This window comes from Ursus maritimus, unplaced genomic scaffold, assembly GCF_017311325.1.
Source record: "Ursus maritimus isolate PB19 unplaced genomic scaffold, ASM1731132v1 scaffold_26, whole genome shotgun sequence".
Lineage (NCBI taxonomy): Eukaryota > Metazoa > Chordata > Mammalia > Carnivora > Ursidae > Ursus > Ursus maritimus.
Window position 1 is genome coordinate 30030287 of NW_024425119.1, and position 13184 is coordinate 30043470.

General features: G+C 35.9%; 1 pseudogene; it reads right to left on the bottom strand.

Moving 5' to 3' along the window:
• Positions 1 to 1701: 1701 nt before the first annotated feature.
• On the bottom strand, positions 1702 to 3098 carry LOC103675575 (annotated as a pseudogene).
• Positions 3099 to 13184: the final 10086 nt, after the last annotated feature.

Genomic DNA, 13184 nt, shown 5'->3' on the forward strand with positions numbered 1-13184 from the left:
ATGATCCTCACCCCTCTTAGTTCTATCTAGGCCCTACATTCTTTCCCTGACGCATTACAAAAAGAAGAGCTTGAACACTTTGTCTTTCTTTTGCTCTGCTACAAAAGCTGCACTGTCACTGCCTACACAATTCTTTAACACACTACAACAAAAGATTGAACAGCTGTAGCAGACTCCATTGAATGGCAACATTCCTTGAAATGAGTTACAGCTCCGAAGGAGAAAATAGGTGTTACCTAAATATGACTGCTTTATATTCTAAAGGAAAAGAATAAACAAGGGGTTCTTTTTTCGGTTAAACTTATTCTTCGATCCTCTGTCTTACAGTTTACCATTCTTTCTTTCTCAATATTATGATTTTTTTCTCAGAACACATTGGAAAACTCACTTAATCTTTCATTTACTTGTTCATTATTTTATTCATTCAATAGAATATGTATTGAGTTTTTACTGTATGTCAGATAATAGCAAATAATTAGATAGAAGAGGAAGGGAAAAATTGTTGCAAATTCTCACTCTTGTAGAGCTTACAGAGTAGAGATAGAGCATAAAATATTCAAATAAACACATAATACAAATTTAAATCAGAAATGAAGACAAATACTGCAAGGAAGGATAAACAGTGCTAAAGTGGACTATTGGAAAATTGTACCATGTCAACTAAGCCGATGAATGGTTCCCAAACAAATAGCGTGTGTGCAGAACATTTAACAAGGGAAATGGCATTTGCAACAAAGTGGATGGAGCTAGAGAGTATTATGCTAAGTGAAGTCAGTCAGAGAAAGACAAATACCATATAATTTCACTCATATGTGGAATTTTAGAAACAAAACAGATGAACACAAGGGAAAGAAAAAGAAAGAGGAGACTGAGAGGCAAACCATAAAATAGATTCTTAACTATAGAGAGCAAACTGAGGGTTGCTGAAGGGGAGGTGGGTGAGGGGATGAGAAAAATGGGTGATGGGCATTAAGGAGGGCAACTTGTAGGGGCACCTGGGTGCCTCAGTGGGTTAAACATCTGCCTTTAGCTTAGGTCATGATCCCAGAGTCTGGGGATCAAGCCCCATATCAGGCTCTCTGTTCAGTGGAGAGCCTGCTTCTCCCTCTGCCCCTCACCCTGCTGTGCTCTCTCTCTCTCGCTCTCTTTCTCTCTCAAATAAATAAAATATTTTTTTTTTAAAAGGAGGGCACTTGTTGTGATGAGCACTGGGTGTTATATGTAAGTGATGAATCACTATATTCTGTTCCTGAAACTAGTATTACATTATATGTTAATTAGATTTTGTGTGTGTATGTGAGACTAAAATTATATTTGACATTTTTATTTTAGGGGGCAAAAACAAACAAACAAACAAACAATAACAATAAAAACTTAAAGTAGGCTTATCAAATGATCTAAATTCATCCTTTCCAGGGAACCAGAGGGTAGACCAACCTGCTTCACTGCTAGCTTGCACTCTGCTGGGTTTTGATCCTTCTTTGAGTCATAGTCTGGATCATTATTTTTTTTTAATTTTTCTTCTTCTTCTTCTTCTTCTTCTTCTTCTTCTTCTTCTTCTTCTTCTTCTTCTTCTTCTTCTTCCTCTCCTCCTCCTCCTCCTCCTTCTTCTTCTTCTTCTTCTTCTTCTTCTTCTTCTTCTTCTTCTTCTTCTTCTTCTTCTTCTTCTTCTTCTTCTTCTTCTTCTTCTTCTTCTTCTTCTTCTTCTTCTTCTTCTTCTTCTTCTTCTTCCTTCTCCTCTTCCCCCTCCTCCTCCTCCTCCTCCTCCTCCTCCTCCTCCTCCTTCTCCTTTTTTCTTCATCATCATCACCATCATCTTCATCCAATAGCTTCTGCAGTAAAGTGTAACACTGACCTTGGAATTAAACGCTTACATAAAAAGTGACCAATTTCAAAGTCTGCAACAAGGATAGCTTCAGCATCATCACCCAAATCTCCACTCTCAGGAACTTCAGGAAGGGCAAAAAAAAAACTAAAGAAAGAATCATTGGAAACTGTTTTGGTGACAATATGAACTGTCCCACATTCCTGTATTTTTGCTTCTTCTTTATGGTTTTCAAAGTGACATTCTTTCCTTTTTTCCAATCTATCTGACAGCCTATACAACCAATAATTTCTGGTCCATCAAAAGAAAAGGGGTAAGAATCATCTGATTCTGACCTCATCCTATATGTCTGTCAATGCTTCATTTGTGAAATATTTATTGAGTTCAAAGGGAAATTCTAAGACAAAATTCATGGGCTGGCCAGTATCTGAGAACTTCACTTTATAATCTCTCAAGTGCTTCAGAATAGATTCATCATGTTCCTGAGCCATATCACTGAGCAAGTCAACATTCTTTTTTTTTTTTTAATTTTATTTATTTATGCGAGAGAGAGAGAGACTGTGCATGAGGAGGACCAGAGGGAGAGGGACGAGCAGACTCTGCTTTGAGTGCAAGCCTGATGCAGGGCTCCAGGACCCTGAGATCATGACCTGAGCTGAAACCAAGGAACCAGTGCTTAACCAACTGAGCCACCCAGACACCCCACAAGTCAGCATTCTTAAAAACAGTCTACCAGAATTCAGGAATTCCCTTGGGGTCTTCTTTTTCTTCATCCTTTTTCTCATCTTCAATCTTGGCTTTTTCTTTCAGCTCCCCTGAAATTTCATGCTCCTTATCTGGTTTCCATTCACATTCTTCTTCCTTAGGTTTATAAACTGCATGAATGATCTCAAATCGCTTATCAAATAGAGCCTGATAGAGAACAGCATACTTCCTTTCAAGATCATGGGCTTCCTCATAGAATTTGGCTTCTCTCTGTGCACATTTAACTTGAAGGTTTTTGAGAGTATTCACTTGCTTTTAACTACCCTAGGTAAACTTTCACTGTACCCTGTTGGTGTTTCTACCAGACATCACGTCTTTCTTGAAGGGCTATAAGAATCTGAGGATTTTGCATCATCTGAACAGTCAGATGACGTGCTTTGATTATTGTTCCTTTGCCAGCTTCTTCTACTACTTCTTCAACATCATCCAAATCTTGATCAAATTCAGACTGTTCTTCATCCTCAATGTCTGCCGTATTGTAAGAACTCCAAGTGTTGGTTGCTAGCATGGGAAGCCAGGCTGCTGGAACTCTGCACGCAGTGACTCAGGATGGCGGCAGCAGCGATGGGAGGAGCAGGAGATGGAGTCATGAACAGATGGCTCTAAAAAAAGCCACAAACTAGAATTTAAATAAAAACCTGAAACAAACAAACAAGGGGAATGGCAGAGAGGAAAAAAAGGTCATATTGGAGTCAACATATGTAATATTCCTGTCGTGGGAGAGAGAATAAAGAGAGCAAGGCTACAAAAAAAATCAATCTGGCTAGATGAAAATCAAGATAGTATAGTAAGAGGTGAGGCTGGGACGTAGGTAGGGGCCAGTGTATGCTTGGATGTGTGTAATCTGTGCATTTATCCAGGTAACTAGAGCATCAATAAATGGTTTTGAGTGGAGAGAATGACATGGTTTGCATTTTCTAAAGATTACTCCATAGGCATTGTATAAAAGACAGGTTGGAAGTTGCAAGGTGAATGTAGGTAGAGGCTCTCGATTTAGATTATTCTAGCATCCTAGCATGGCCACAAGTTGTTATTATATCACAGGAATTTGGCATGGAGAGAAGAAGGTGGATTTACAAGATATTTAGGAAGAAAAGTGCATCAAAACATGAGGGAGAGGTGTCAAAAGTAATGTCTAATTTTCTACCTTGTGCAATTGAATAGGTGATAAGATTTACTTGAAATCAGAAACACTATAAAAGAGACAAATTTGAAACAAGATGTTTTTTCCACTTAATTTTTAGAACAGTTTTAGATGCCTGGAAAAATTGAGCAGATAGTACAGAGAGTTCCCACATACTCCCTCTTGCTCACACACAGTTTTTTCTATTATTGTATCTTCAGTGTGGTACATTTGTAACAGTTAACATATGAATACTGATACATTTTGAAGGAAAATTCATGGTTTACTTCAAGGTCCACTCTGTGTTTTTCGGTTCTATGGGTTTTGACGAATGCTTAATGTCATGTATTTGCCATTACACACTACATATGATAGTTCCATTACCCTATAAGTTGCCTGTGCTTCACCTGTTCGCCATCCCTCCCACTCTTACCTGAACCCCTGTCAATCATTGATCTTTTTACTGTCTCTAGAGTATTTCCTTTCCCAGAAAGTCATGTGGCTGAAATTACACAGTATATATCCTTTTCAGACTCACTTCTTTCATTTAGCAATATTTACTTAAAGTTCCTTTATGTCTTTTCATGGATTGATAGCTCATTTATTTTTAATCACAGAATAATATTACATTGCATGATTGTACTAGTTTATTTATCCACTTATCTACTGAAAGATATCATGATTACTTCCATTTTGGGGTGATTATGAATTAAGCTCCTATAAACATTCATGTGCAGATTTTTGTGTGAATGCAGGTTTTGGGTAAATGCCTAGGAGTGTGAATACTGGATTGTACAGTAAGACTATGTTTAGCTTGGTAAGAAACTGCCAAACTGTTTTCCAGAGTGGCTGTACTATTTTGCTTTCCCACCAGCAATGAGTGAGTGTTCCTGCTATTGCATATCTTTGTTAGCATTTGGTATTGTCATTTTGTTGTTGTTGTTGTTCAGGTTTGTGTAATCACAAATTGAAATATAACTCTATGAGTAATTGACTGGATTCCAATGTAAAAAATGGCTTATATTTTTCTCAGTAGCATATGCTATTTTAAAATAATTCACAAAGTTGAAAAGCATGTAAAAACCAGGATTGCTGAGGATAAATGGAAACCTAACTCTCAAATCAAGACATTTCCATTATATAAATAATCAACAATGAAAGTGACATATATCTTAACATATATTGCAAGCATTAGATATTTTAAAACCACTTTAAATATATTTGGAGCTCAGAACAAACATTTGTTAATTTTTTTTTTTTTAAGGAAGTTTTAGCTGAAACTCCAAGAATTAGTGATAGAACGTTCCTGCTGTCCCCCTGGTGCTATGATCTGCATAGTGTTGCATTTCAAAGAAACTAGTTAGGTCTCATGCAAAATGACAGCGTTACCTGGATACCTCACTTTGTTCCTCATGACCCAAGTGAGGAAGGATGAAATCTTCTCACTTAGATACGATTTTTACTTCAATAGCAGACAGAGCCCTCCTGCATCTGAATACATGCATAATGAGTTCAGCAAAGAGCAGTAACTACAAAACAGCTCTTAGATTACGTATAGTGCAAGAACTCTGAATGCTTAGAGGTAAAAGTTATCATAGGAAGCAATGTGAACAGCTATAGAGAGAGCATTTACAAAAGAGAAGATGAAATGTGAAGGAAAAAAAATCTATATTCCAGAAGGGGAGACAAACTTGCCAAAAATAGATGACTGTATCGGAGGGAGACACAGGAAACTTCAGACCAATTTTCTGGTCCGCAGGTATGTTTTATTTCCTATATAATGTTCAAAAATAATTTGACCCAACATTTATTTTGTCCCAGCTTATTGTAATATAATTGTTGTATAACATTTTGTATGGTTAAGGTATATGTTGTCAGGATTTGATACACTTATAAATTGTGAAATGATGACCATAGGAAGGTTAGTTAACAGTTCTATCACTTCCCGTAATTACCATTTCTTTTTTGTGGTGGGAACATGTAAGATTTACTCTCTAGCAATGTTCAAGTACATATCAAGTATTATTAACCATAATCCCCATGCTCTATGTTACATCCCCAGAACTTATTCATTTTATAATTGGAAGTTTGTATCTTTTGACCTACATCTCCTTATTTACTCCACTCGCCCAGCCCCAGCCCCAGCCCCTTCCAACCACTATTCTAATCCCTTTTCTATGAGTTTGGCTTTTTTAGATTCCACATGTAAGTGATATCATGCAGTATATGTCTTTCTCTGTCTGGGTTATTTCAGCATATGTTCAGCATAGCATAATGTCCTCAAGATCCATCCATATTTTGACAAATGGCAAGATTACCTTCTTTCTCATGGCTAAATAATATTCCATCATATAGTATAGATGTATGTGTCTTCATTACCCATTCATCTATAGACAGACTTTTAGGTTGTTTCCATATCTTGGCTATTATGAATAATGTTGTAATGTACATGGCAGTACAGATATCTCTTTGAGATTCTGATTTTGTTTCCTTTGGATATATACCCAAAAGTGGGATTGCTGGGTCATATAGTAGTTCTATCTTTAATTTCTTAAGGAACCTACATACTGTTTCACATAACTGCACCAATTTACATTCCTACCAGTAGTGCACAAGGGTTCTCTTTTGTCCACATCCTCGCCATCAATTATTATCTCTTGTAGTTTTGATACTAGCCATTCTAACAGGTTTGAGGTGGTATCTTACTGTGGTTTTAATTTGCGTTTCCCTGATAATTAGTGATGTTGAGTATCCTTTCATGGACTTGTTGGCCATTTGTATATCTTCTTTGGAGAAATTGTTCGGTTCCTCTGCCCATTTTAAAATTAGGTTGTTTGGGGGCGCCTGGGTGGTGCAGTCGTTAAGCGTCTGCCTTCGGCTCAGGGCCTGATCCCAGCATTCTGGGATCCAGCCCCACATCAGGCTCCTCTGCTAAGAGCCTGCTTTTTCCTCTCCCACTCCCCCTGCTTGTGTTCCCTCTCTCATCGGCTGTCTCTCTGTCAAATAAATAAATAAATAAAATCTTAAAATAAAATAAAATAAAATAAAATTAGGTTGTAAGACAGGAGTCCAATTTAATTCTTCTGCATGTGGTTATTTAGTTTTCTGTCAGCATTTATTGAAGAGGAGGCTTCTCTCCCCCACTGAGTATTCTTGGCTCCCTTGTCAAATATTAGTTGACCATGTATTTAAGGGTTTATTTCTGGGGTCTCAATTCTGTTCCATTGGTCTATTTGCCTATTTTTATACCATTTTAAACTGTTTTGATTACTATAGCGCTGTGGTGTAGTTTGAAATTAGGAAATCAGATGCTTCCAGATTTGTTCGTTCTTAGGATTGTTTTGGCCATTCAGGATCTTTTGTGGTTCCAATCAGATTTTACAATAGTTTCTTTCTATTCCTGTGAGAAATGCCATTTGAATTTTGATAGGGATTACATTGAACCAATAGATGGCTTTGGGTAGCATGGACATTTTCACAAAATTAATTATTCAAATCCATAAACACAGGATATCTTTTGCTTTGTGCCTTTAATTTCTTTCATCAAAGTCTTATAGTTTTCAGTGTACAGGTCTTTCACCTTCTTGTTTAAATTTATTCCTAAGTATTATATTGGTTTTGATGCTACTGTGAATTAGATTTTTTTAAATTTCTTTTTCAGATATTTTGTTGTTAGTGCATAGAAATGCAATTGATTTCTTTATGCAACTCTACTGAATTTGCTGATTAGTTCTAACAGGTTTTTGGAGGAGTCTTTAGAATTTTCTCTATATAAGACGGTGTTACCTACAGATGAAGACAAGTTTACTTCTTCTTCTGATGTAGATGCCTTTTCTTCCTTTTTCTTTCTCCTTCCTACCCATCCCTCCTCCTCCTCCTTCTCCTCTTGCTGCTTGTCCTGACTATGACCTCTACTACTGTATTGAATAGGCATGATGAAAATGGATATCCTTGTCTTTTTCCTGATCTTAGAGGAAAAGCTTTCAAACTTTCATTACTGAGTTTGGTGTTAGCTGTGGGCTTGTCACATATAGCCTTTATTATGTTTTAGGTACATTTCTTTTAACCCAACTTGTGGAGAAGTTTTATCATGGAAATATATTTTGTCATATAGATGCTTTTACTGCATTTTTTAGATGATCATGTGATTTTTATCTTTCATAATGTGGTGTATCATATTTATTAATTTGCATATGTTAAACCATCCTTACATCCCAGAGATGAATCCCATTTGATCATAGTGTATGATACTTTTAATATGAAATTTAATTCATTTTGCTAGTATTTCATTGAAAAATTTCACATCTATATTCAGTAGGAATGTTAGCCTCTAGTATTCTTTTTTTAGTTTCCTTATCTGGCTTTGCTATCAGTGTAATGTTGGTTTCATATAATAAGTATAGGAATGTTCCCTTCTCTTCAATTTTTTGGAAGAGTTAGAGAAGGATGTGTTAATTCTTCTTTAAATGTTTGATAGAATTCACCAGGGAAACCATTTGTCCTGGGCTATTCTTTGTTGGGAGATTTGTATTACTCATTCAATCTCCTTCCTTCTTATTGGTCCATTCAAATTTTCTATTTCTTTGTGATTCTGTCTTAGTAGATTGTAGGTTTCTAGGAATTTAACCATTTCCTATAGTTTGTTTAATTTGTTGGCATGTACTCTCTTATAATCCTTTGTATTTCTGGTACCAGTTTTAATGCCTCCTCTTTTATTTCTGATTTTATTTGAGTCTTCCCTTTTTTCTTTAGTTTAGCTAAAGGCTTGTCAATTTTTTCTTTTAAAAAAGCCAGCTCTTAGTTCATTGATCTGTTCTATTGCTTTCATGGTCTTTATTTTATTTTTTCCTGCACCCATCTTTGTTACTTCCTTCCTTCTGCTAAATTTGGGTTTACTAACGTCATCTTATTGTTTTCTGGTTATTTTATAGTTCCTTTTTTTTTCTTTCTCTCTTTTGCTGCCTTTTTTTTGTGAACTGATGATTTATCATAGTTGTATGCTTTGATTCCCTTCTCTTTATCTTTTATTATCTAATTATGGTTGCCCTTTGTAGTTACCATGAGGCTTACATAATCTTATAGATAGATAATCTTATAGATATAATGGTCTATTTTGTGCTGATAACTTAACTTTCATTGCATAGATAAAGTCTACCCTTTTACTCCCCCAGTTTAGTTTTTGGTGTCACAATTTACCTTTTTTATATTGTGTGTTCATTAACAAATTATTGTAACTAAATTTATTTTTAATACTTTTGTCCTTCACTCTTATGGTAGAGTTAAGTGATTAACACACCAACATATTACAGTATATTAGAGTATTCTGAATATGACCATGTGCTTACCTTCACCATTGTGTTGTATATTTTCATATGTTTTTGTGTTACTAATTAGCGTCCTTTCATTTCAGCTTGAAGAACTCTTTTCAGCATTTCTTGTAAGATAGGTCAAATGGTGATGAATATCTTCAGCTTCTGTTTGTCTGGGAAAGTCTTAATATCTCCTTCATTTCTGAGGGACAGTTTTGCCAGACAGAGTACTCTTGGTTGGCATTGTTTTGTTTTTTTCTGTCTAGCATTTTGAATATATCATGCCACTCTCCTACCTATAAGATTGCTACTGCAAAATCCACTGATAGCCTTATGAAATTCCCCTGTAAGTTACAGGCTTCTTTTCTTTTGCTACTTTTAATATTCTCTCTTTTTCTTTGACTTTGGACAGTTTTACTATAATGTGTCTTGAAGAAGATCTCTCTAAGTTGTTTATTTTGTGACCTGTGGGCTCCATGAACTTGGATATCTAAATCTCTCCACAGATTTGGGATGTCCTCAGCCATTATTTTTTAAAATAAGCTTTATGCCCCTTTTCCCTCTTTTTTGGAACTCCAATAATTTAGATTGTTTATTTTTATGTTTTTATTGGCTTTCTTCACCATTTTTCATTCTTTTATCTTTCTAGTCCTCTTACTGGGTAATTTCAAAGCTCCTGTCTTCTATCTCACAGATTCTTTCTTCTGCTTCATTTAATCTATTATTGGTATTCTCCATTTCATTCAGTGTATCCTTTAGCTCCACAGTTTGTTTCTGGTTCTTTTTTATGATATATCTCCTTGTTATTCTTCTCATTTTATTTATGTATTGTTTTTCTGATTTTGTTGAATTGCCTTTATATGCTTTCCTGTTCTTGGAGCTTCCTTAAAACAGCTATTTTAAATTCGTTATCCTTAAATGTTACAAGGATAAATATATCCTATAGACTTATTCCAGTGTTACAAGGATAAATAAATATATAATAAAAATAAAACTAATATTTTATTATATTAATAAAAAACAAATATAAATGTGTTAAACAAACAAACAAATATCTCCATCTATGTCTTTGGGATTGGATAGTGGAAGATTATTGAAATCCCTTAGTGGTGTCATGTTTTCTTGATTTTTCATGCTCCTTGAAGTTGCACACTATTGTCTGCATTTAAAGTAGCAATCACCTCCTCCAGTCTTTACTAACTGATGTCTGGAGAGAAACACCTGTTAGCCCTTTTAAGGAGTCTGAGGCTTTCTTAGATTGTCTAGGGACACATCTACTCCATGCTTCTTGCTCTCTCTTCTTTTGTGGCAGAATTCTTTAACTTGTATGCCTTGTCTTAATCCTGTAATGCACCAGACCGGGTGCTGAAATCCTCTCTTTTGCTTTCCCAAGGGTGGAGCTGAAGCTCAAGTCTGTGGCGTATCTCTGGCCTGTAAATTTTACCTAGCTTTCTGCACATATTCACTAGATATCTGTCAAAGCTTGTTCTTGCCACCATCACTATTATGCACAGAGAACTGGCCATAGGATGGGAGTGTGGGCAGGTGAGGTGGCTATGCTGGGGATGCCCTTGGGAAAATTAGAGGAATCTGTGGGTGAAGCATTCCTAGTGGCTCATTTTTGGATTTCTTTGCGGAATCTGTGACACAGTAGGATCCACATCCCTTCTTTGCCTACCAAGAGTACTATATGCCTTTCTCCCAACCTCTTCCTACCCTCCAGTCATGCAGCTCATAACTCAGTACTATGGATAGGGTGATAAAGAAATGGGCCTCTTTGGCAGCATTCCACAAAGCTGAGGAAACTAGGCACTCACTCACATGCTCTCACTTTCCCCCATGGGAGAAATTAGGAACTGAGAAGATCTCTCTTGGCACTGAACTGTACTACCTTGAAGGTGGGGTAAGACAGGACAAAGCCAAACTGTTCCTCTCAGCCTGCCCCAAGCATCCAAACTCATGTGTTTTTTTTTGCTCCAGCAGTGTGCTGGAACTACTCTACTAGAAACCTGAGCTTCCACAAAGGCTCTCTTGTCTATGGTTGATTGTCAAAGATAGTATTCTTCAGCAGATTCACAACTGCAGCCAAGAGTGGATTTGAAAATGAATCAGGACGGCTGAACTGAGAAGCAGACCTTGTTTTCTTAGGCTAAACACAACTTACCCTATATGAAAAGGCTCAAGTTATCAACGCTAAACTGAAATTGGTATGTTGTACTTTCAATTAATTATAATGTTTAACTTAACTCCAAAGAAAATTCAGTTACTAGTTTATATAAAGTGTGTGATTAAATTGTTCCCAAGCAACTATCTTTTTGTTATGTGACTCAGCTAAGAAACAATCTGGAGACTGTCAGATAAAAATGGCAAATGAAAGCCATTTCAACCCCTCTCCCTCCTGAAAACTACAAAAAGAATGATCCACATAGATTACTCAATTTTTGATATAACTAGAAAACATCTATACTTCCAATACTCAATATAAGAAATAAAATTCAGAGCAAATATTGAGAGGGCATGAAAGCAACATGCCCTAGCAGACAATCAAGCTGCATTTAAGGTTCTCACAAGTTGGTGACACATGTAGAAGGCCCAGAATGTGACTCATGGTTTGAAACTAAAGCAGCACAGAGTGCAGGCAGGACAGAGTAAGGAGAAACATAAATGACACCTTTGCAGGAAGCTCTGTACCTACTGATTTCATTAAACAAAGATAAATAGGTGATAAATCACCTCATAGAAGACAATGAAAGACAAAGGTCTCCCTTGTAACCCAGCAGCTTCTTTGTCATCATGAGTAAAGATATATAATCAGGGCGATATATGCAGCATAAAATTTAAGAAGTGGTTTATGAACTGAATCCAGTGTGCCTACTTCCAAAGTGCATCACCCCAAGCTTTACCCCAGACAGTCTCCTGCAAAGAGATGGCTCAAGTGGTAAGACAGTTATTTTCTTTCTTTCTCTTTCTTTCTTTCTTTCTTTCTTTCTTTCTTTCTTTCTTTCTTTCTTTCAGATTTTATTTATTTATTTGGGAGAGAGAGAAAGAGTGAGAGAGCACAAGCAGGGGGAGCAGCAGAGGGAGAGGGAGAAGCAGACTCCCTGCTGAGCAAGGCCCCCCCCCCCCATGTGGGGCTCGATCCCAGGACCCTGGGGTTATGACTGAGCCGAAGGCAGACACTTAACCGACTGAGCCACCCAGTGCCCCAAGACAGCTATTTTCAAATATGGGAACGAAATAAGTATTTATAACATGTATGGCTTCTTGAAAAACCACCTAGTGATGGAATTGTACTGACAAACAGATGAATGAAGAAGTTGTCGTAAAGGACTGGTGGTGAATGTGGAATCTATTGAAATGTAAGACTAAGGGAAATTAACTAGAAAATGATGATTGAGCAGAGTATCTATAACTCTTGATATTGCAGAACTTAAAATATAAGTAACAAAAATTGAAATGTAGAGTATAAGGATAAGAGCTTGTAAGAAGTTTACAAATGATTTTTTTTTTCTTATCTCAGAGTGGAATATATGTGGACGATAAATTTTGTTTAAATCTAAAAAAATTAAGTTGCAAGCTAATTAAGTAAAGTGGTATTGGAAGAACCCATAAGGACTAAAAATAGATTATAGAAACAACTAATTATTTCTGAAAGAAAGCACAAACACACAAAATGACATAAAGATACCATAAACCATACAGTGAAAGAAACATTAAAAAAATACTTAAAATACAACTATAACACAAAAATATAGCAGTAAGTGAGACTGTCAGTCAAATAAATGTTAATAAACTGACCCTGTCAAATAAAGCATATTGATTAGATCTAAACAAACATTTTAAAAATGCATAATTAAGCTAAATGTGACTCAGGTTGAAAATAAGTAGGCAAGAAAAAATGTATAGGTGAAAAATATTAAAAAGATCAGGTGCAAATAAATAGTTTTCATGAATCACATGATTAATATTAAGCAAATTTTAATTGAAGACTTAAAGCATTAAGGATTCAAGAGGGACATTTTATAAATTATCACATTAAATAATAAAATTAAACTGAATATTTTTTGAAAAATTAATGTACCATAAATATTATCATGGAAAATGGCACTAAATAAAGAATAAATAATTGGAACATATCTTTGGGCAAAGTTAGGTACAACAG